We start from the raw sequence: 24,535 nt of genomic DNA on the forward strand, positions 1-24,535 counted from the left end.
GGAAAAGACTATAATCTAGGCTGGGCGCGGTGGCTCACGCCTGTAATCCCAGCACTTTGGGAGGCTGAGGCATTTGAGACCAGCCTGGCCAATATGGTGGAAATTTGTCTGTACTGAAAAAAAAATACAAAAATTAGCCAGGCATGGTGGTGTGTGCATGTAGTCCCAGTTACTCTGGAGGCTGAGGCACAAGAATCACTTGAAACTGGGAGGTGGAGGTTGCAGTGAGCTGAAATCCATGCCACTGCACTCTCGCCTGGGTGACAGTGAGACCCTGTCTCAAAAAAAAAAAAAAAAAAAAAAAGAAGAAGAAGAAGAAGAATACAAGGAAAAGAAAAGACTATAATCTTTAGGGAAAAATAGTTTTCTCTTCTGCCTAGTGTAAGAACCAAGAATCTTTTTTTAAATTTTTATTAATTTATTTATTTTGGTATTCACCATCTTTTTTTTAACTTTTATTTTAGGTTCAGGGGTACATATGCAGTTTTGCTATGTAGGTAAATTATGTGTCATAGGGGTTGGGGTTTGGTGTACAAATTATTTCATCTCCCATGTAATAAGCGTAGTGCCTGATAGATAGTTTTCAATCCTCAACCTCCTCCAATCCTCCACCCTCAAGTAGGCCCTGGTAACTGTCATTTCTTTCTTTGCATCCATATGTACTCAATGTTTAGCTTCCACTTGTAAGTAAGAATATATGTTCCCAGTCTACCACTGAGGGACATTTAGGCTGATTCCATGTCTTTGCTATTGTGAATAGCACTATGATGAACACACACATGCATATGTCTTTATGGTAGAACAATTATATTTCTTTGGGTATCTACCCAATAATGAGATTGCTGGGTCAAATGGTAATTCTGCTTTAGGTTCTTTGAGAAATCCCCAAACTGCTTCCCACAGTGGTTAAGCTAGTTTACATTCCCATTGGCAGTGTATAAGTGTTCCCTTTTCTACACAACCTTGCCAGCATCTGCTATTTTTGACTTCTTAATAATAGTCATTCTGATTGGTGTGAGATAGTATCTCACTGTGGCTTTGATTTGCATTTCTCTAATGATTAGTGATATTGAGCATTTTTTCATATGCTTGTTGACTGCATAAATGTCTTGTTTTGAAAAGTATCTGTTCATGTCATTTTCCCACTTTTTATTTATTTTTAATTTTTAAATATTTTTTGTGGGTACATAGTAGGTGTATATATTTATGAGATATATGAGATGTTTTGATATAGGCAGGCAATGTGAAATAATCACATCATGGAAAATGGGGTATCCTCAAGCATTTATCTTTGTGTTACAAATAATCCAATTCCACTTTTTTAGTTATTTAAAAATATATGCAATTAAGTTATTATTGACTTTAGTCACCCTGTTTTACTATCAAGTAGTAGCTCTTATTCATTTTTTGGTAGCCATTAGCCATCCCTACCCCCAACACTGCCACTACCCTGGTAACCATCTTTCTACTTTCTATGCCCATGAGTTCAATTGTTATAATTTTAGATAACACAAATAAGCAAGAATATGTGATGTTTGTCTTTATGTGCCTGGCTTATTTCACTTAACATAATGACCTCCGACTCCATCCATGTTATTGCAAATGACAGGATCTCATTCTTTTTAACAGCTGAATAATACTCCATGTGTATAACTACCACATTTTCTTTATCTATTCATCTGTTGATGGACACTTAGGTTACTTCCAAATGTCAGATATTGTGAGCAGTGCTGCAACAAACATGGGAGTGCAGATATCTCTTCAATATACTGATTTCCTTTCTTTTGGATATATACCCATTAGTGAGATTGCTAGATTGTATGGTAGCTCAATTTTTAGTTTTTTAAGGACTCTCCCAACTGTTCTCCATAGTGGTTGTAGTAATTTACATTCCCACCAACAGTGTACAAGGGTTCTCTTTTTGCCAGCCTTTGTTATTTCTTGTCTTTTAGATATAAGCCATTTTAGCTGGGGTAAGATGATAACTCATTGTAGTTTTGATTTGCATTTCTGTGATGATCAATGATGTAGAGCACTTTTTCATATGCCTGTTTGCATTTGTATGTCTTCTCTTGAGAAATGTCTATTCGAATCTTTTGTCCATTTTTTGATTGGATTATTTGTTGTTGTTTTTTTTTCCTATAGAGTTGTTAGGAAACTCCTTATATATTCTGGTTATTAATCTCTTGTCAGAGGGATAGTTTGCAAATATTTTCTCCTGTTCTGTGGATTGTCTTTTCACTTTGTTGATTATTTCATTTCTATGCAGAAGCTTTTAAACTTGATGTGATCCCGTTTGTCTATTTTTACTTTGATTTCCTGTGCTTGTGGGATTTGCTCAAGAACATTTTGCCCAGATGAATGTTCTGGAGATTTTTTCCCACTGTTTTCTTGTAGTAGCTTGATAGTTTGAAGTCTGAAATTTAAGTCTTTAATCCATTTTGATTTGATTTTTGTATATGGCAAGAGATAGGGGCCTAGTTTTATTCTTCTGTGTGTAGATATCTAATTTTCCCAGCACCATTTATTGAGGAGACTGTCTTTACCTCAGTGTATGTTCTTGGCACCTTTGTCAAAAATGAGTTCACTGTAGCTGTGAAGATTTATTTCTAAGTTCTGTGTTCTGCTCCATTGGTCTATGTGTTCGTTTTCATGCCAATACCATTCTGTTTTGGTTACTATAGCTCTGTAGTATAATTCGAAATCAGGTAATGTGTTTCTTCCAGGTTTGTTCTTTTTGCTTAGATTAGCTCTTTGGCTATTCTGGGTGTTTGCGGTTCCATATAAATTTTAGATTTTTTTTTTCTATTTCTGTGATGAATGTCATCGGCATTTTGATAGGGATTGCATTGAATCTGTAGATTCCTTTGGGTAGCATAGACATTTTAACAATATTGATTCTTCTAATTCATGAACATGAAATATCTTTCCAGTCTTTGGTGTCCTCTTTAATTTTTTTCATCAATGTTTTATAGTTTTTATTATAGAGGTGTATCACGTCTTTGGTTAATTCCTAAGTATTAAATTTTATGCATGGGTATTGTAAGTGGAATTACATGTTTTATTTCTTTTTCACATTGTTCGCTGTTGATATATAGAAATGCTGCTGAATTTTGTATGTTAGTTTTGTATCCTGTGACTTTACTGAATTTTTCAATTCTAATAGTCTTTTGGTGAAGTCTTTAGGTTTTCCCAAATATAAGATCATATCTGAAAACAAGGATAATTTGACTTCTTCCCAGTTTGGATGTCGTTTATTTCTTTCTCTCATCTGATTGCTGTAGCTAAGACTTCTGGTACTATGCTGAATATAGTGATGACAATAGACATCTTTGTCATGTACTAGATCTTAAAGGAAAAGCTTTCAGTTTTTCTCCATTCAGTATGATACTAACTATGGGTCTCTTGTATATGGCTTGTATTATGTTGAAATATGTTCCTTTTATACCAAGCTTTTTTAGGGTTTTTATCAAGAAGGAATGTTGAATTTTATCAAATGCTTTTTCAGCATCAGTTGAAATGATCAGATGGTTTTTATCCTTCATTCTGTTGATATGATGAATCACATTAATTGAATTGCATATGTTGGACCATTCTTGCATCCCAGGAATCAATCCCACTTGGTCATGATGAATGATCTTTCTTACGTATTGTTGAATTTGGTTTGCTAGTATTTTGTCGAGGATTTTTGCATCAACAATCATCAGAGATACTGGCTTGTAGTTTTCTTTTCTTTTTTTTTTTTTTCATGTGGTTTTGTCTGGTTTTGGTGTCAGGGTAATTCTGGCCTTGTAGAATGAGTTTGGAAGTATTCCCTCATCCTTATTTTTCAGAATAGTTTGAGTAGAATTGGCATTATTTCTTCTGTAAATGTTTGGTAGAATTAAGCAGTGAAGCCATCAGGTTCTGGGCTTTTCTTTGCTGGGAGACTTTTTGTTAGGTCTTCAGTCTTGTTACCTGTTAATGATCTCTTCAGATTTTCTAGTTCTTCCTGGTTCAATTTTGGTAGATATTATGCGCTTAGAAATTGTTCATTTCTTCTAGGCTTTCCAATTTATTGACATATAGTTGGTCATAGTAGCCTCTAATGATCCTTTGAATTTCTGCAGCATAAATTGTAATGTCTCCTCTTTCTTTTCTGATTTTGTTTGTATCTTCCATTTTTTTCTTAGTCTGGATAAAGGTTGTCAGTTTTGTTTAACTTTTCAAAATACCAGCTTTTTGTTTCATTGATCTTTTGTATTTTTTCTTTATTTTAATTTCATTTGTTTCTGCTCTGATTTTTATTATTTCTTTTCTACTATTTTTTGGGTTTTTCTCTGGCTTCTCCAGTCCTTTAAGATGCTTTGTTAGATTGTTTATTTGAAGTTTTTTTGTGTTTTCTCATGGAGGTACTTATGGCTATTAACTTCCATCTTAGGGCTGCTTTTGCTGTATCCCATAGGTTGTGGTATGTTGTGTTTCCTTTATCATTTGTTTCAAGAAATTTTTAAATTTTCTTCTTAATGCCTTCATTGACCCATTAGTCATGTAGGAGCATACTGTTTAATTTCCATGTATTTGTGTTGTTTCCAGAATTTCTCTTTTTATTAATTTCTAGTTGTATTCAATTGCTATCAGAGAAGCTGTTGGATATTATTTCAATTTTTTTCTTTTTTTTTTTGAGCTGGAGTTTCACTCTGTTTCCCAGGGTGGAGTGCAATGGTGCGAGCTCAGCTCATTGCAACCTCCACCTCCCAGGTTCAAGTGATTCTCCTGCCTCAGCCTCCCAAGTAGCTGGGATTACAGGCACCTGCCACTATGCCCAGCTAATCTTTTGTATTTTTAGTAGAGATGGGGTTTTGCCATGTTGGTCAGGCTGGTCTTGAGCTCCTGACCTCAAGTGATCCACCTGCCTTGGCCTCCCAAAGTGCTGGGATTACAGATGTGAGCCACTGTACTCAGCCTTCAATTTTTTTTTTTTTTAATGTTTTAAGATTTGTTTTGTGACCTAACATATGATCTAACCTTGAGAATGATACATATGCTGAGGAAAAGAATGTGTATTCTGCAGCCATTGGGTGAAATGTTCTGTAAATTTCTATTAGATTCTTTTGGTCTATAGTGCAGATTAAGGCTGATGTTTCTTTGTTAATTCTCTGTCTGAAAGACTTCTCCAGTGCTGAAAGTAGGGTATTGAAGTCTGCAACTACTATTGTATTGGAGTCCATTTATCTGTTTATATACCTGTGTGCTTTATACATCTGGGTGCTCCAGTGCTGGGTGCATATACATTTAAAATTGTTATATCTTCTTACTGACTTGACCCATTTATAATTATATGATGACCTACTTTGCCTGTTCTTATAGCTTTTGTCTTGATATCTACTTATTCAGATGTAAGTCTGGCAAGTCCTGCTTTTTTTGGGTTTCCATTGATATGGAATATCTTTTTACCACTGCTTTATTTTTAGTCTATGTGTGTCTTTATTGGTGAAATGTATTTCTTGTAGGCAGCAGATCAGTAGGTCTTGTTTCTTCATCAATTTAGCCACTCTGTGTCTTGATTGAAGAGTTTAGTCTATTTACATTCAGTGTTGTTATTGATAAGTAAGGACTTACTCCTGCCATTTTGTTACTTGTTTTCTGGTTGTTTTGTATTTTTTATCTTCTTTCTTTTCTTCTTGTCTTCTTTTAGTGAAGGTGATTTTCTCTGGTGATATGATTTAGTTTCTTGCTTTTAATTTTTTGTATATGCATTGTATGTTTTTTGGTTTGAGGTTACCATGAGGCTTGCAAATACTATCTTATAGCACAGTGTTTTAAACTGAGAACAACACTGTTTGCCTACATAAACAAATAAGGAAAAAGAAAACTAATTTTAAAAAGTATTCCTTCACTTCATCCCCCTTTTTAATGTGTTGTTTTTTTCTATCTATATCTTATTGTACTGTTTATCTCTTGAAAAGTTACTGCTGTTCTTATTTTTGATTGACTCGTTGTTTTGTTTTTCTCCTTAAGATAAGAGTAGTTTACACAACACAGTTGCAGTGTTATAATATTCTGTGTTTTTCTGTGTATTTACTATTACCAGTGAGATTTTGTACCTTCATGTGATTACTTATTGCTCATTAATGCCCTTTTCTTTCTGATTGAAGCACTCCCTTTAGCATTTCATATAGGACAGGTCTGGTATTGACAAAATCTCTCAGCTTTGTTTGTCTAGGAAAGTCTTTATTTTTAATTTGTGTTTGAAGAATATTTTCACTGGATATACTATTCTAGGGTATAACTTTTTTTCCTTCAGCACTGTAAATATGTCATGCCACTCTCTCCTGGCCTGTAAGGTTTCTACTGAAAAGTCTACTGCCAAACATATTGGAGTTCCATTGTATGTTATTTGTTTCTTTCTTTCTTGTGGCTTTAAGGATTCTTGCTTTATCCTTGACCTTTGGAAGTTTGATTAAGTGACTTGAAGTAGTGAAGTAATAGCCACAAGGGTTAAATCTGCTTGGTGTTCTAGAACATTCTGGTACTTGGATATTGATATCTTTCTTTATGTTTGGAAAGGTCTCTGTTATTATCCCTTTGAATAAACTTTCTACCACTATCTTTTTCTCTATTGCCTCTTTAAGGCCAATTACTTGTAGATTTGTCATTTTGAAGCTATTATCTAGATCCTGTAGGCACATTTCATTGTTTTTTATTCTTTTTTCTTTTGTCTCCTCTGACTGTATGCTTTCAAATAGACCATCTTCAAGCTCACTAAATCTTTATTCTGTTTGATCAATTCAGCTATTAAAAAGACTCTGATGTATTCTTCTGTATGCCAATTGGATTTTTCAGCTCCAGAATTTCTGCCCAATTGTTTTTAATTATTTCAGTGTCTTTGTTAAATTTATCTAGTAGAATTCTGAATTCCTTCTCTGCATTATATTAAATTTCTTTCAGTTTCCTCAACACAGCTATTTTGAATTCTGTGTCTGAAAGGTCACATATCTCTGTTTCTCCATGATTGGTCCTTGATGGCATATTCATTTGGCAAGGTCATGTTATTTTGAATGTTGTTAATGCTAGTAGATGTTGTTTAGTGTCTGGGCATTGAATAATTAGGTATTTACTGTAGTCTTCACTGTCTGGGCTTGTTTGTACCTGTCCTTCTTGGGAAAGCCTTCTAGGTATTTAAAAGGACTTGATTGTTGTGATCTAAGCTGTATCTGCTTTAGGGAGCATTGCAAGCCTAGTAATGGTGTGATTCTTGCAGACTGGTAGAGCCCTGATGGTCTTAGATAAGATTCAGGACAATTCTTTGGTTTACCAGGTAAACTCTTATTCTGTTCTCTTACTTTCTGCCAAACAAACAGAGTCTCTACCTTTGTTCTGAGCCACCTAAAGCTGGGGGTGGAGTGATACCAGCACCCCTGTGGCCGCTAGCATATGACTGTGCTGTGTCAGACCTAAAGCCAGTGTAGCACTGAGTCTCACCCAAGGCCTTCTGTAGCCTACTTCCTGGCTACTGCATATGTTCCCTCAAGGATGTGGGGCTTTGCAATCAGCAGGTGGCAAAGGCCTATATCTTTTCCTTCAGGCTGATGAGTTTCCTCAGGCCCCAGGTAGGTCCAGAGGTGCCATCTGCAAGTCAGGGACTATGTGGTGTTCTTTTGTACTGTGGCTGAGCTGGCACTCAAACCAAAAGAAGTCCTTCTGCCTCTTCCTTTGCCTTTTCAAAGGCTGAAGAGCCTCACCCTATAGCCACTGCCACCACAGGCTGTGAGAAGTACTGCCAGACTACTGCCAAGGGCTCTTCAGTCACTTTGTGTTGAATACTGCCTGGCCTGGGACTCATTCTTCAGAGCGGTGAGTTTTCTTCTGGCCCAGGGCAGGTCTAGAGATGCCATCTAAGAGTCAAATCCTGGAATTGGGACCCCAAGAGCCTGCTTGGTGCTCTGTTCCTCTGTGGCCGTCCTGGTACCTAAGATGCAAGCCAAAATTTCCTTTACTTTTCCTTCTGCTTTTCTCAAGCAGAAGGAGTTTCACCTGATAGCCACCACAACTGGTGATGTGCTGAGTCTCACCTGAATCCAGCAGTTCTCAGAGACTCATCCAAGTCCCTTGATGTAGTACCTGGGTTTTGCTGCTGGTTATTTGGGGTCCAAGGGCTCTTCACTTAGAAGGTAATGAATGCTGCCAGCACTGGTCTTTCCCTTCAAGGCTGCAGCTTCCCTTCTCATTGATGGTGTGTCAAGAAAAGTTGTGAGAGCTAGAGCCTGTAACAGAGGACTTAAAATTTTGACTGGTGCCCTATCCCACTGTGGCTCACCTCCTATCCAAGATGCAAAACAAAGTCCTGCTTCTCTTCCCTATCCTCTCTTCAAGTGGAAGGATGGAACCTGTTTTGGAGCCACAAACTGTGTGGCCTGGGGTTTGAGGAGAGGTGATGCAAGCAGTCCCTTAGCTACTCCAGCTGGTGTCTCAGTAGGTCATGTGCCCCGCGCCACCCCCCACCAGTCCACTGTCTCTGGACCCAGTACAGCACTGGGACTCACCTATGAGTTGCAGTCCGTATGGCCTAGACTGCCTTTCAGGCTTACTTAGAGTAAGTGTTACTTAGTGCTGAACACTTTAGCCCGCAGTGACAAGGCATGCAAGAACTCATTTTGACCACTGAGATCAGCGATTCCTCTCTGACCAGGACTACTTTAAATGCTCGCTCCTTGGGTGGGCATCAGCTGAGTTTGGTCTGGTTATCCTTTCTGCTGTAACAGAACAGTGCTGAGTTTAGTGATTCACAATTGCTATGTTCTATCCCTTTCGCTGTTGCTGGGGGTTGAGTAGGGGTGGCATCGGGGATTCGAGACTGTTTTTACTCTCTTCAGTGCCTCTTTCAGCAATGCAGAGTTAAAATTAGGTGCTGTGAGGACTCACCTGATTTTCAGTTCTTATGAAGGTGTTTTTTTCCTGTGTAGACAGTTAAATTGGTGTCCTTGCAGGGGGGTGATTGGTGGAGCCTTCTAGTACATCATTTTGCTATACCTTGAATATCCTTTTGCCCACTTTTTATTTATTATTATACTTTAAGTTCTAGGGTACATGTGCACAATGTGCAGGTTTGTTACCTATGTATACATGTGCCATGTTGGTGTGCTGCACCCATTAACTCGTCATTGACATTAGGTTTGTCTCCTAATGCTATCCCTCCCCTTTCCCCGCTCCCCAATAGGCCCTGGTGTGTGATGTTCTCCTCCCTGTGTCCAAGTGATCTCATTGTTCAGTTACCACCTATGAGTGAGAACATCGGTGTTTGGTCTTCTGTTCTTGCGATAGTTTGCTGAGAATGATGGTTTCTAGCTGCATCCATTCCCTATAAAGGACACGAACTCATCCTTTTTTATGGCTGCATAGTATTCCATGGTGTATATGTGCCACATTTTCTTAATTCAGTCTGTCACTGATGGACATTTGGGTTGATTCCAAGTCTTTGCTATTGTGAATAGTGCCGCAATAAACATACGTGTGCATGTGTCTTTATAGCAGCATGATTTATAATCCTTTGGGTATATACCCAGTAATGGGATTGCTGGGTCAAATGATATTTCTAGTTCTAGATCCTTGAGGAATCACCACACTGTTTTCGACAATGGTTGAACTAGTTTACAGTCCCACCAACAGTGTAAAAGTGTTCCTATTTCTCCACATCCTCTCCAGCACATGTTGTTTCCTGATTTTTTAATGATCACCATTCTAACTGGTGTGAGATGGTATCTCATTGTGGTTTTGATTTGCATTTCCCTGATGGCGAGTGATGATGAGCATTTTTTCATGTGTCTGTTGGCTGAATGAATGTCTTCTTTTGAGAAGTGTCTGTTCATATCTGTTGCCCACTTTTTGATGGGGTTGTTTGTTTTTTTCTTGTAAATTTGTTTGAGTTCTTTGTAGGATCTGGATATTAGCCCTTTGTCAAATGAGTAGATTGCAAAAATGTTCTCCCATTCTGTAGGTTGCCTGTTCACTCTGATGGTAGTTTCTTTTGCTGTGCAGAAGCTCTTTAGTTTAATTAGATCCCATTTGTCAATTTTGGCTTTTGTTGCCATTGATTTTGGTGTTTTAGACATGAATTCCTTGCCCATGCCTATGTCCTGAATGGTATTACCTAGGTTTTCTTCTAGGGTTTTTATGGTTTTAGGTCTAACATTTAAGTCTCTAATCCATCTTGAATTAATTTTCGTATAAGGAGTAAGGAAAGGATCCAGTTTCAGTGTTCTACTTATGGCTAGCCAATTTTCCCAGCACCATTGATTAAATAGAGAATCCTTTCCCCATTTCTTGTTTTTGTCAGGTTTGTCAATGATCAATTGGCTGTAGATCTGTGGTGGTATTTTGGAGGGCTCTGTCCTATTCCATTGGTCTATATCTCTGTTTTGGTACCAGTACCATGCTGTTTTGGTTACTGTAGCCTTGTTGTATAGTTTGAAGTCAGGTAGCGTGATGTCTACAGCTTTGTTCTTTTGACTTAGGATTGTCTTGGCAATGCGGGGTCTTTTTTGGTTCCATATGAACTTTAAAGCAGTTTTTTTCCAATTCTGTGAAGAAAATCATTGATAGCTTAATGGGGATGGCACTGAATCTATAAATTACCCTGGGCAGTATGGCCATTTTCACAGTATTGATTCTTCCTAACCATGAGCATGGATATCCATGAGCATGGTATGTTCTTCCATTTGTTTGTGTCTTCTTGTATTTCACTGAGCAGTGGTTCGTAGTTCTCCTTGAAGAGGTCTTTTACATCCCTTATAAGTTGGATTCCTAGGTATTTTATTCCCTTTGAAGTTATTGTGAATGGGAGTTCATTCATGATTTGGCTCTCTGTTTGTCAGTTACTGGTGTATAAGAATGCTTGTGATTTTTGCACATTGATTTTGTATCCTGAGACTTTGCTGAAGTTGTTTATCAGCTTAAGGAGATTTTGGGCTGAGACGATGGGGTTTTCTAAATATACAATCATGTCATCTGCAAACAGGGACAATTTGACTCCCTCATTTCCTAATTGAATAGCCTTTATTTCTTTCTCTTACTTGATTGCCCTGGCCAGAACTTCCAACACTATGTTGAATAGGAGTGGTGAGAGAGAGCATCCCTGTCTTGTGCCGGTTTTCAAAGGGAATGCATCCAGTTTTTGCCCATTCAGTATGATATTGGCTGTGGGTTTCTCATAAATAGCTCTTATTATTTTGAGATACCTTCCATCAATACCGAATTTACTGAGAGTGTTTAGCATGAAGGACTGTTGAATTTTGTCAAAGGCCTTTTTTGCATCTATTGAGATAATCATGTGGTGTTTGTCTTTGGTTCTGTTTATGTGATGGATTACATTTATTGATTTGCATACGTTGAACCAGACTTGCATCCCAGGGATGAAGCCCACTTGATCATGGTGGATAAGCTTTTTGATGTACTGCTGGATTCGGTTTGCCAATATTTTATGGAGGATTTTTGCATCAATGTTCATCAGGGATATTGGTCTAAAATTCTCTTTTTTGTTGTTGTGTCTCTGCCAGGCTTTGGTATCAGGATGATGTTGGCCTCATAAAATGAGTTAGGGAGGATTCCCTCTTTTTCTGTTTATTGGAATAGTTTCAGAAGGAATGGTACCAGCTCCTCTTTGTACCTCTGGTAGAATTCGGCCATGAATCCGTCTGGTCCTGGACTTTTTTTGGTTGGTAGGCTGTTAATTATTGTCTCAATTTCAGAGCCTACTATTGGTCTATTCAGGGATTCAACTTCTTCCTGGTTTAGTCTTGGGAGAGTGTAAGTGTCCAGGAAATTATCCATTTCTTGTCGATTTTCTAGTTTATTTGCGTAGAGGTGTTTATAGTATTCTCTGATGGTAGTTTGTATTTCTGTGGGGTCGGTAGTGATATCCCCTTTATCATTTTTATTGCATCTATTTGATTCTTCTCTCTTTTCTTCTTTATTAGTCTTGCTAGCAGTCTATCAATTTTGTTGGTCTTTTCAAAAAACCAGCTCCTGGATTCATTGATTTTTTGGAGGGTTTTTTGTGTCTCTGTCTCCTTCAGTTCTGCTCTGATCTTAGTTATTTCTTGCCTTCTGCTAGCTTTTGAATGTGTTTGCTCTTGCTTCTCTATTTCTTTTAACTGTGATGTTAGGGTGTCAATTTGAGATCTTTCCTGCTTTCTGTTGTGGGCATTTAGTGCTATGAATTTCCCTCTACACACTGCTTTAAATGTGTCCCAGAGATTCAGGTATGTTGTATCTTTGTTCTCAGTATTTTCAAAGAACATCTTTATTTCTGCCTTCATTTTGTTATGTACCAAGTAGTCATACAGTAGCAGGTTGTTTGGTTTCCATGTAGTTGAGTGGTTTTTATTGAGTTTCTTAGTCCTGAGTCCTAGTTTGATTGCCCTGTGGTCTGAGAGACAGTTTTTTATAATTTCTGTTCTTGTACATTTGCTGAGGAGTGCTTTACTTCCAACTTTGTGGTCAATTTTGGAATAAGTGTGATGTAGTGCTGAGAAGAATGTATATTCTGTTGATTTGGGGTGGAGAGTTCTGTAGATGTCTATTAGGTCTGCTTGGTGCAAAGCTGAGTTCAGTTCCTGGATATCCTTGTTAACTTTCTGTCTTGTTGATCTGTCTAATGTTGACAGAGGGGTGTTAAAGTCTCCCATTATTATTGTTTGGGAGCCTAAGTCTCTTTGTAAGTCTCTAAGGACTTGCTTTATGAATCTGGGTGCTCCTGTATTGGGTGCATATATATTTAGGATAGTTAGCTCTTCCTGATGAATTGATCCCTTTACCATTATGTAATGGCCTTCTTTGTCTCTTTTGATCTTTGATGGCTTAAAGTCTGTTTTATCAGAGACTAGGATTGCAACCGCTGCTTTTTTTTTATTTTCCATTTGCTTGGTAGGTCTTCCTCCATCCCTTTATTTTGAGCCTATGTGTGTCTCTGCGTGTGAGATGGGTCTCCTGAATACAGCAAACTGATGGGTCTTGACTCTTTATCCAATTTGCCAGTCTGTGTCTTTTAATTGGACCATTTAGTCCATTTACATTTAAGGTTAGTATTGTTATATGTGAACCTGATCCTGTCATTATGATATTAGCTGGTTATTTTGCTCGTTAGTTGATGCGGTTTCTTCCTAGCATCGATGATCTTTACATTTTGGCATGTTTTTGCAATGGCTGGTATCGGTTGTTCCTTTCCATGTTTAGTGCTTCCTTCAGGAGCTCTTGTACGGCAGGCTTGGTGGTGACAACAACTCTCAGCATTTGCTTGTCTGTAAAGGATTTTATTTCTCCGTCACTTATGAAACTTAGTTTGGCTGGATATGAAATTCTGCGTTGAAAATTCTTTTCTTTAAGAATGTTGAATATTGGCCCCCTACTCGCTTCTGGCTTGGAGAGTTTCTGCTGAGGGATCTGCTGTTAGTCTGATGGGCTTCTCTTTGTGGGTAACCCGACGTTTCTCTCTGGCTGCCCTTAACATTTTTTCCTTCATTTCCACTTTGGTGAATCTGACAATTATGTGTCTCGGAGTTGCTCTTTTCAAGGAGTATCTTTGTCGCATTCTCTGTATTCCTGAATTTGAATGTTGGCCTGCCTTACTAGGTTGAAGGAATTCTCCTGGATGATATACCGCGGAGTGTTTTCCAACTTTGTTCCATTTTCTCTGTCACTTTCAGGCACACCAATCAGACATAGATTTGGTCTTTTCACATAATACCATATTTCTTGGAGCCTTTGTTCATTTCATTTAACTCTTTTTTCTCTACACTTCTCGCTTCATTTCGTTCATTTGATCTTCAGTCACGATACTCTTTCTTCTGGTTGATCGAGTTGGTTACTGAAGCTTGTGCATTTGTCATGTAGTTCTCGTGTCATGGTTTTCATCTCTATCAGTCTTTTATGGTCTTCTCTGCATCGATTATTCTAGTTATTCATTCATCCATTCTTTTTTTAAGGTTTTTAGTTCCTTTGCACAGGGTACGTAGTTCCTCCTTTAATTCTGAGAAGTTTGATTGACTGAAGCCTTCTTCTCTCAACTCGTCCAAGTCATTCTCCGTCCAATTTTGTTCCGTTGCTGGCGATGAGCTGTGTTCCTTTGGAGGGGGAGATGCGCTCTGATTTTTTGAATTTCCAGCTTTTCTGCACTGCTTTTTCCCCATCTTTGTGGTTTTATCTGCCTTTGATCTTTGATGATGGTGACATACTGATGGGGTTTTGCTGTGGGTGTCCTTTCTGTTTGTTAGTTTTCCTTCTAATAGTCAGGACTCTCAGCTGCAGGTCTGTTGGAGTTTGCTTGAGGTCCACTCCAGACCCTGTTTGCCTGGGTATCAGCAGCAGAGGTTGCAGAAGATTGAATATTGCTGAACGGCAAGTGTTGCTGTCAGATTCTTGCTCTGGAAGCTTCGTCTCAGAGGTGTACCCAGCCGTGTGAGGTGTCAGGTGTTGGTCTGCACCTAGTATGGGATGTCTCCCAGTTAAGCTACTCAGGGGTCAGGGACCCACTTGAGCAGGCAGTCTGTCCATTCTCAGATCTCAACCTCTGTGCTGGGAGAACCACTGCTCTCTTCAAAGCTGTTCAGACAGGAACATTTACATCTGCAGAGGTTTCTGCTGCTTTTTGTTTAGCTATACCCTGTCCCCAGAGGTGGAGTCTACAGAGGCAGGCAGGCCTCCTTGAGCTGCAGTGGGGTCCCCCCAATTGGAGCTTTCTGGTGGCTTTGTTTACCTACTCAAGCCTCAGTAATGGTGGGCACCCCTCCCCCAGCCTCTCTGCTGCCTTGCAGTTAGATCTCAGACTGCTGTGCTAGCAATGAGGGAGGCTCTGTGGGCGTGCGACCATCTGGGCCAGGTGTGGGATATAATCTCCTGGTGTGCCGTTTGCTAAGACCCTTGGTAAAGTACAGTATTAGGGTGGGAGTTACCCAATTTTCCATTTGCTGTGTTCTCAGTTTCCCTTGGCTAGGAAAAGGAATTCCCTTCCCCCTTGCGCTTCCCAGGTGAGGCAGTGCCTCGCCCTGCTTCAGCTCTCACTGGTCGGGCTGCACCCACTGACCAGCACTGACTGTCTGACACGCCCCGGTGAGATGAACCCGGTACCTCAGTTGAAAATGCAGAAATCACCCGTCTTCTGTGTCACTCAGTCTGGGAGCTGGAGGCTGGAGCTGTTCCTATTTGGCCATCTTGGGCACCCCCTATGCCCACTTTTTAATGGGGTTGTTTGTTTTGAATCGTAAATTTAAGTTCCTTATAAGTTGTATGATTCTGGATGTTAGACCTTTGTCAGATGCATAGTTTGCAAAAATTTTCTCCCATTTTGTAGGTGGTCTGTTCACTCTGTTGATAGTTTCTTTTGCTGTGCAGAAGCTCTTTAGTTTTATTAGGTCCCATTTGTCAAGTTTTGCTTTTGTTGCAATTGCTTTGGTGTCTTTGTCATGAAGTTGATGCCGGGTTCTATGCCCAGACTAGTATTTCCTAGATTACCTTCAGGGTTTTTATAGTTTTTGGCTTTAGATTTAAGTCTTTAATCCATCTTAAGTTGATTTTTGTATATGGTGTAAGAATGGGGTCCAGTTTCAATCTTCTGCTTATGACTAGCCAATTATCTCAGCACCATTTATTGAATAGGCAATTCTTTCCCCGTTGCTTGTTTTTGTGGATTTTGTTGAAGATCAGATTGTTGTAGGTGTGTGGTTTTATTTCTGGCTGTCTATTCTGTTCCATTGGTCTATGTGTCTGTTTTTGTACCAGTAAAAATAAAAATAAAAGACTATTTTTATTACTGTAGCCTCATGGTATAGTTTGAAGTCAGGTAATGTGATGCTTCTGGCCTTGTTCTTTTTATGTAGGATTGTCTTGAGTATTCAAGCTCTTTTTTGGTTCCATATGACTTTTAAAAAAGTGTTTTCTACTTCTATGAGGAACGTTGTTGGTAGTTTAATAGAAATAGTAAGGATATTGGCTTGAGCTTTTGTTGTTGTTGTTTTCTCTGCCAGGTTTTGGTATCAGGTTGATGCTTACTCCATAGAATAAGTTAGGAAGTAGTCTGTCCTCCTCAATTTTTGGGAATAGTTTCAGTAGGATTAGTACCAGCTCTTCCTTATGTATCTGATAAAATTCCACTGTGAATCTATCTGGTCCTGGACTTTTTCTAAATGGTAGGGTTTTTTAAAATTACTAATTCAATTTAGGAACTCATTATTTGTACGTTCAGGGACTCAATCTCTTTCTGGTTCAATCTTGGGAGGTTGTATGTTTTCAGGTATTTATCCATTTATTGTAGGTTTTCTAGGTGTTCATAATAGTCTCTGAGTGTTTTTTGTATTTCTGTGGCATTGGTGGTAACATCTCCTTTGTCATTACTTACTGTGTTTATTTGAATCTTCTCTTTTTCTTTAATAGTCCAGCTAGTGTTCTAGCTATCTTATTAATTATTTCAAAGAATCATCTCCTGCATTTATTGATATTTTGTATGGTTTTTCACATCTTAATTTTCTTCAGTTCAGCTCTGATTTTGGTTATTTCTTGCCTTCTAGTTTTGGAATTTGTTTGCTTTTGTTTCTCTAGTTCCTGTGGATGTGATGTCAGTTTATTAATCTGAGATTTTTTATTTAGGTGTTTAGTGCTATAAACTTCCCTCTTACCACTGCTGTAGCTGTATCCCAGAGATTCTGGTATGTTGTATATTTTTTATTAATTTCAAAGAATTTCTTGATTTCTGTCTTAATTTCATTATTTACCCACAAATCATTCAAGAGAAGATTGTTTAATTTCCATTTATTTTATGGTTTTGAGTGATTTTCTTAACTTTGATTTCTATTTGTATTGTACTGTGGTCTGCGAGTGTGGTTGTTATGATTTCTTTTTTTTTTTGTATTTGGTGAGGGTTGTTTTATGCCTAATTGTGTGGTTAATTTTAGAGTATGTGAGCCCCAGAATCTTGATTGCAATTGTCTTTCACCAAAGGATCTTATGAAGGTAAAAATAATAATAGTTAAAAAATAAGTGAACCAGCACTTAGAATTAGGCTATTTGCAAATTACTCTAATTTAACTAACTTGTTATTTGAGCAGTGTTTTGTAGTTCTCATTGTGGAGGTATTTCACCTCCTTGTTAGCTGTAGTCTTAGGTATTTTATTTTTTTGTGCCTATTGTAAATTGGATTGCATTCTTGATTTGGCCCTCAGTTTGGATGCTCTTGGTGTGTAGGAATGCTACTGACTTTTGCACATTGATTTTCTATCCTGGGTGGCTGGGATGGAGGGCACCAAGTCCTAGGCTGCACATAGCAGGGGGACTCTGGGCCCGGCATACGAAATCATTTTTTTCTCCTAGGCCTCTTGGCCCTGTGATGGAAGGGGCTTGCCATGAAGACCTATGACATGCCCTGGAGACATTTTCCCCATTGTCTTGGGGTTTAACATTCATCTCCTTGTTACATATGCAAATTTCTGCAGCCAGCTTGAATTTCTCCCCAGAAAATGGATTTTCTTTTCTATCACATTGTCAAGCTGCAAATTTTCCAAAGTTTTACACTCTGCTTTCCTTTTAAAACTGAATGCTTTTTTATGGCTGCATAGTATTCCATGGTGTATATGTGCCACATTTTCTTAATCCAGTCTGTCACTGATGGACATTTGGGTTGATTCCAAGTCTTTGCTATTGTGAATAGTACCGCAATAAACATATGTGTGCATGTGTCTTTATAGCAGCATGATTTATAATCCTTTGGTTATATACCTAGTAATGGGATGGCTGGGTCATATGGTACTTCTAGTTCTAGATCCTTGAGGAATCGCCATACTGTTTTCCATAATGGTTGAACTAGTTTACAATCCCACCAACAGTGTAAAAGTGTTCCTATTTCTCCACATCCTCTCCAGCACCTGTTGTTTCCTGACTTTTTAATGATTGCCATTCTAACTGGTGTGAGATGGTATCTCACTGTGGTTTTGATGTGCATTTCTCTGATGGCCAGTGATGATGAGCATTTTTTCATGTGTCTGTTGGCTGTATGGACATGGATGCAGCTGGAAACCATCGTTCTCAGCAAACTATTGCAAGAACAGAAAACCAAACACCGCATGTTCTCACTCATAGGTGGAAACTGAACAATGAGATCACTTGGACTCGGGAAGGGGAACATCACACACCGGGGCCTATCATGGGGAGGGGGTAGGGGGGAGGGGGAAGAGGGGAGGGATTGCATTGGGAGTTATACCTGATGTAAATGACGAGATGATGGGTGCTGATGAGTTGATGGGTGCAGCACACCAACATGGCACAAGTATACATATGTAACAAACCTGCACGTTATGCACATGTACCCTAGAACTTAAAGTATAATTAAAAAAAAAAAGAATGTACCTTAAAATTATGGTTATTCTCTCCCCACACAAATACAGATATCATCTTCCCTTGGCACAATGAACACACTATAATTCCAAAAAGTTGAGGCATTTATTACAAGTAAAAGATATGGGTAAATGGTCACAAGTCACCTTTAAAATAATTACAAAGCATGTTTTGTGATATTTATGAATTTCCAGTAGAGCTATTCTAAAAGTAAGAACTTCCTCTGATTTAAGATATGTTGGACTTTTAGGTGCAAATAGTACTCAATAAAGATAATAAAAATTGTATGTAACAGTCATTGAGAACTTCTTTGTGTCAGATACATAAGCTATTTCATGTTAGATAAAAAATTATACTTAACTCTCACCATATCTCAATATTATATCTCCCATTTGGGAGATGATAAAGCTGATGCAGATACTGTGTAATATAATTGTTTTTGCTATTTCTTTTTATAGTCAGATAAAATAGTCACATTTTGGGAAATTTTTAAGCACAGTGTTTCCAGAAGAAAAAAAAAAAAGATTTCTTTGCCTTTGATTCAACAGGTGTTATTCATCTGCTCTGGCCTATCATAGGAGAAACGTGTTGAGCTTTAGCATCAGACAGATCTATGTAGTATCTCAGCTCTATCCCTTACCATCTTTGTCATTTTCAACAAGTAACTAAATATCTCTGACCTGTTTTCTCAGTTACAAAGTGAGGTAATAATACCTGATGTATGAATTCTTTTGGGAGAAGTCAAAACATTATATAATGAAAGCAATGCTTGGGAAATGGAAGATGATATTATTTAGACCTACATTGGGGCTGGAAATAAAATAAATAAAGAACAACTTTATGCCCTGCTCTTTGTAGCTTGTGCAACCTCATGAGAAAAATGGATGCCCCAGGAATCCAGCTGTAATATACAACTGTCAGAGAAACACTTTTAACCAAAGTACAATGTGCTGTGAGAGTGCAGAAGAAAAATGATTAATTCTGACTTGATTAACATTTTTGCTTCATACATTTGTTATAGTAAATAAACTAATTTGTTTAGAAAACGACACCAGTCCTTGTTCAACACATTTCACAAAGAAATTCATCCATGGTTTTAATATGCACCCTTGGTTATTCTAAGGAGAGTTAAATAATAATTTTATAACTTTGGAGCTATTAAGAGGGGTGTTATATATCCATTCATTATTAGTTTCCTATGTATTCAGACAGAAAAACTGAGGACAAAGTAAAGCTTCTTGTAAAAGTTTGCCAAGCAAGTTATTGGTAACTTTACAACTTCTCAAACCCAGATTTGATAACATCTACTCAATTAAGGTTTTCAAGACAGACCAAGAGAATGATACATTAAGGCAAAATTGTCACGTCTGGTTTAAAACAACATAGCTCAAGGAAGGTTATGCAGAAAATTTTAAGGCTTAAATATAAATTATTGCAACAATAAAAATAAGAGTTCATGTATCAAAGCTGAAATACAACTATTGTAACAAGAGAATCAATAATTCCTCTTCAATAGCAATTTTCCTTACTTGATTCTACATTCCAGAAACAGTGAAAACATTTTTCTGTGATTCCATTAGCAATAAATTACATCTTGAGCAAGTGAAATCATGTAAAGTGGGGCTTTTGTGATCGTTGAAAAAGCTGATGCTTTATAGTTAAAGACCAAACAATAATCAAGAAGAAAACATCACCTTTCTCTCACTGCACTGCCAGTGGAGATCTAGTTTATCCGTGAGCAAGCCAGAGACAGAGTAAATCCCCTACCAAGTGGCAAACCTTAAAGACAATCCCAAATGGGCATTTCACACGTTGAAAATATACAACTCTGATAATGTGTATTTTACTTCCAAAATTCTTCCATGGTTCCATTTTGTTTTTACATTTATGTTAAATTTGTCATACAGACAAACAACATAAGGATTGATGTTTTGATCCTTTTTCAAGAAATTCATCTGCAGGGGTAAATACATACAGGTAATCTGCTGCCCTCTTTGAAAATCTTAAACTACTACATGGAAACACTGAAGTTGAAAATTTTTAACTGTTGGACTATTTGTTTTACTAAAAGAGAATTAATTTTTGTAAAATTAAATCACTCTTCATTTCACAAAAAAAAAAAAAAAAACTAAATGCTTTTAACAGCACCCAAGTTACCTCTTGAATGCTTTGCTGCTTAGAAATTTCTTCTGCCAGATACCCTAAATCATCTCCCTCAAGTTCAAAGTTCCACAAATCTCTAGGGGAGGGGCAAAATGCTGCCAATCTCTTTGCTAAAATATAGCAAGAGTCACCTTTACTCCAGTTCTCAACAAGTTCCTCATTTCCATCTGAGACCACCTCCGCCTGGATTTCATTGTCCATATCATTATCACCATTTTGGTCAAAGCCATTCAACAAGTCTCTAGGAAGTTCCAAACTTTCCCACATTTTCCTGTCTTCTTCTGAGCCCTCCAAACTGTTCCAACCTCTATTTGTTACCCAGTTCCAAAGTGCCTTCCACATTTTCAGGTATCTTTTCAGCAGTGCCCCACTCTACTGGTACCAATTTACCGTATTAGTTTGATTTCATGCTGTTGAAAAAGACATACTCAAGACTGGCCAGGCGCGGTGTAATCCTAGCACTTTGGGAGGGCGAGATGGGAAGATTACAAGGTCAGGAGTTCAAGACCAGCCTGGCCAATATAGTGAAACCCTGTCTCTACTAAAAATACAAAAATTACCCAGACGTGATGGTGTGTACCTATAGTCCCAGCTACTTGGGAGGCTGAGGCAAAAGAATTGCTTGAATCTGGGAGTTGGAGGTTGCAGTGAGCTGAGATCATGCCACTGCACTCCAGCCTGGGTGACAGAGCAAGACTCTGTCTCAGAAATAAATACATAAATAGAAAACAAAAATAAATAAAAGACATACCCAAGACTGAGCAATTTACAAAAGACACCGGTTTAATGAACTTACAATTCCACATGGCTGGGGAGGCCTCACAATCATGGCAGAAGGCAAGGAGGGGCAAGTCACAGCTTACGTGAATGGCAGCAGGCAAAGAGAGCTTGTGCAGGGAAACTCTCCCTTATAAAACTGTCAGATCTTATGAGACTTATTCACTATCACAAGAACAGCATGGGAAAGACCTGCCCCCATGATTCAGTTACCTCCCACTGGGTCCCTCCCTCAACATGTGGAAATTCAAGATGAGATTTGGGTGGGGACATAGCCAAACCATATCAGTAATATTGAGATTTTATTCATATTATTGCTGACCACATGTATCTTCTTTTGAAATGTGTTCATGTCCTTTGCCCACTTTTTAATGTTTTTTTCCCTTGTAAATTTGCTTGAGTTCCTTATAGATGCTGGATATTGGAACTTTTTCAGATGCATAGTTTGCAAAATTTTTTTTCCCATTCTTTAGGTTGCCTGTTTACTCTGTTGATAGTTTCTTTTGCTGTTCAGAAGCTGTTTAGTTTAATTAGATCCCATTTGTCAATGTTTACTTTTGTTGCAATTGCTTTTGGAGTCTTCATCATGAAATCTTTGCCCATTCCTATGTCCAGAATGGTTTCCTAGATTGTATTCCAGGGTTGCTTATAGTTTTGGGTTTTAAATTTAATGTAAATTTTTAATCCGTCTTGAGTTGATTTTTGTAAATGGTGTAAGGAAGGGGTTCAGTTTCAATCTTTTGCATATTTCTAGCCAGTTATCCGAGCACCGTTTATTGAATAGGGAGTCATTTCCCATTGCTTGTTTTTGTGAGCTTTGTCAAAGATCAGATGGTTGTAGGTTTGTGGCCTTCTTTCTTAGCTCTCTATACTGTTCCATTGGTCTATGTGTCTGTTTTTGAACCACTATCATCCTGTTTTGGTTACTTTAGCTCTGTAGTTTAGTTTGAAGTCAGGTAGTATGATGCTTCCTGCTTTGTTCTTTTTTTGCTTAGTATTGCATTGGCTACTCAGGCCCATTTTGGCTCCATATGAATTTTAGAATATTGTTTTCTAATTCTGTGAAGAATGTCATTGGTAGGTTGATAGAAATAGCATTGAATCTGTAAATTGCTTTGGGCAGTTTGGCCATTTTAACGCTATTGATTCTTCTATGTATGAGCATGGAATGTTTTTTCATTTGTTTGTGTTATCTCTGATTTCTTTGAGCAGTGTTTTGTAGTTCTCTTCGTAAAGATCTTTCATGTCCCTGGGTACCTGTATTCCTAGGTATTTTATTGAAAGGCTGACTTTTTAACTCTGTTATTTTTTTAATATTTATTAATTGGCATTCTACTTTAAGAGAAAGCTTTTTCCTTCTCAACCATATCAGTATAATGCAAGGAAAGACTTTCTATTCCTCATTTATTTATTCATTTGTTTATATCAGTATAGACTCACGGATTGAATTCAATGAGCTATAATTCATTACTCTCATTGTTTATTTTCGTGCTTAAGTTCTTTGTTCTCTATTTTTAATATAAAATGCTTTTTGTATTCATCATTATATCATCAACATGCTTCCATATCAGTATACAAAGATTACTGAAGAATTTTTAAGGATCCTGAGGTAATCAAATCTGTGCTTTACAAGTATACATATGTAACAAACCTGCACGTTATGCACATGTACCCTAGAACTTAAAGTATAATAATAATAAATAAATTTAAAAAAATCTGTGCTTTAGTGTAATCACTCACTCTGGTAGCCATGTGGGAAATGAGCTGGAAAGAATTAGACTGAAGACAGTGTTGAGTGAGGGTTGGGGTGGTGAGGACAGAGATTAGAAGAAGCAGTCCCGTTTTCTTTAAACCTGGGTAAAATAATTTTAAAAAATTATTATACTTTAAGTTCAAGGGTACATGTGCAAAACGTGCAGGTTTGTTACATAGGTATATATGTGCCGTGTTGGTTTGCTGCACGGGTTAACTCGTCATTTACATTAAGTATTTCTCCTAATGCTATCCCTCCCCCCTCATCCCCAACCCCACGACAGGCCCTGGGGTGTGATGTTCCCTGCCCTGTATCCAAGTGTTCTCATTGTTCAATTCCCACCTATGAGTGAGAACATGTGGTGTTTGGTTTTCTTTCCTTGTGATAGTTTGCTCAGAATGATGGTTTCCAGCTGCATCCATGTCCCTGCAAAGAACATGAACTCATCCTTTTTATGACTGCATAGTATTCCATGGTATATATGTGCCACGTTTTCTTAATGCAGTCTATCATTGATGGACATTTGGGTTGGTTCCAAGTCTTGGCTATTGTGAATAGTGCCACAATAAACATACATGTGCATGTGTCTTTATAGTAGCATGATATATAATCCTTTGGGTATATACACCCAGTAATGGATTGCTGGGTCAAATGGTATTTCTAGTTCTAGATCCTTGAGGAATCGCCACACTGTCTTCCACAATGGTGGAACTAGTTTACACTCCCGCCAACAGTGTAAAAGTGTTCCTATTTCTCCACATCCTCTCCAGCACCTGTTGTTTCCTGACTTTTTAATGATCTCCATTCTAACTGGTATGAGATGGTATCTCATGGTGCTTTTGCTTTGCATTTCCCTGATGGCGAGTGATGATGAGCATTTTTTTCATGTGTCTGTTGGCTGCATAAATGTCTTGTTTTGAAAAGTGTCTGTTCATATCCTTTGCCCACTTTTTGATGGGGTTGTTTGATTTTTTCTTGTAAATTTGTTTAAGTTTTTTGTAGATTCTGGGTATTAGCCCTTTGACAGATGGGTAGATTGCAAAAATTTTCTCCCATTCTTTAGGTTGCCTGTTCACTCTGATGGTAGTTTATTTTGCTGTGCAGAAGCTCTTTAGTTTAATTAGATCCCATTTGTCTATTTTGGATTTTGTTGCCATTGCTTTTGGTGTTTCAATAATGAAGTCCTTGCCCATGCCTATGTCCTCAATGGTATTGCCTAGGTTTTCTTGTAGGGTTTTTTATGGATTAGGTCTAACGTTTAAGTCTTTAATCCATCTTGAATTAATTTTTGTGTAAGATGTAAGAAAGGGATCCAGTTTTAGCTTTCTACATATGGCTAGCCAGTTTTTCCAGCACCATTTGTTAAATAGGGAATCCTTTCCCCATTTCTTGTTTTTGTCAGGTTAGTCAAAGATCAGATGGTTGTAGATGTGTGGTGTTATTTCTGAGCCCTCTGTTCTGTTTCATTGGTCTATATACAGGTTT

General features: G+C 37.9%; 1 protein-coding gene across 9 annotated transcripts in view; it reads left to right on the top strand.

Moving 5' to 3' along the window:
* Positions 1–24,535, top strand: part of LOC105483060 (EF-hand calcium binding domain 3) — a 575,939-nt gene that overhangs the window by 186,604 nt on the left and 364,800 nt on the right. The window lies entirely within an intron of this gene.

Source organism: Macaca nemestrina, chromosome 17 (genome assembly GCF_043159975.1).
Source record: "Macaca nemestrina isolate mMacNem1 chromosome 17, mMacNem.hap1, whole genome shotgun sequence".
In the NCBI taxonomy this organism is placed as follows: Eukaryota; Metazoa; Chordata; class Mammalia; order Primates; family Cercopithecidae; genus Macaca; species Macaca nemestrina.